The sequence below is a fragment of the Haliotis rubra genome, unplaced genomic scaffold, assembly GCF_003918875.1.
Source record: "Haliotis rubra isolate DU_JTF1 unplaced genomic scaffold, ASM391887v1 Scf616, whole genome shotgun sequence".
In the NCBI taxonomy this organism is placed as follows: domain Eukaryota; kingdom Metazoa; phylum Mollusca; class Gastropoda; order Lepetellida; family Haliotidae; genus Haliotis; species Haliotis rubra.
This window is the reverse complement of record NW_025767320.1, coordinates 589,246-590,069: the sequence shown is the minus strand read 5'-3', so window position 1 is coordinate 590,069 and position 824 is coordinate 589,246.

Sequence of the window (824 nt, the reverse complement as noted above, 5' to 3'; positions counted from 1 at the left end):
CATATAAAGAGTTTACGATACCAAATAATGCCATACCTCGCCAAAGTGAAGTATTGCTTAAGTGCCGAGTCAGGACGATGCAGATAACTTATATTGATTACACTATAACTAAATTTGCCAGTTGTAAATAAAATGAACACAGTAAAGTAAGTTTTACCGCCGTAACCTTTCAGAATGATGAAATTCCTAGACTTATAAACAAGTTACCAGTAACTGTTCAGATTACACCTAGATCCTCAGGATACGACAAACCGATTGGCATCGTGAAAGCTTCAGTCGAATCATAAACGAAGTATTTATCGCATTATGGATTCTGAACAGCGGGGCCAGCATTCTGTTGAAATATTGCTCTTTTATCTCAGACACATTTTATGTTTCCATTATGAACCCAAACAATCTCTGCCATCAGTATCAGTGTACTGAAGCCCACTCCGACTCCACAGCAACGAAGATGCCCTGAATCTTCATCAGTGACCAGAGCCTCGGGAACTCCACGGTTCGACAGGTTTCTTATTAGGATCGACCAGGTCCATTCTTGAAATGTGCGTTGCAGGATGCCACTTGTCGTGGAGAGATGCATGCTGGTGGTAACAAAATACACAAAACAATTCAAATACGACTGTGTGTCTTGCAGCGTTCACCACGAAATAAGAAATATATTTCAACCTTGGGTGCTATCGGCATTTGGTCTGGCCATATAACCATGACATGTTTACATCTATAAGTTTATCAAAGATATAGTATAACCAGGAAATTATTGAGGAATTTGTTTAATTGGATTTCTAGTATAAACAACCTTGACCAGCTATCAAGTGCTTGGTTTC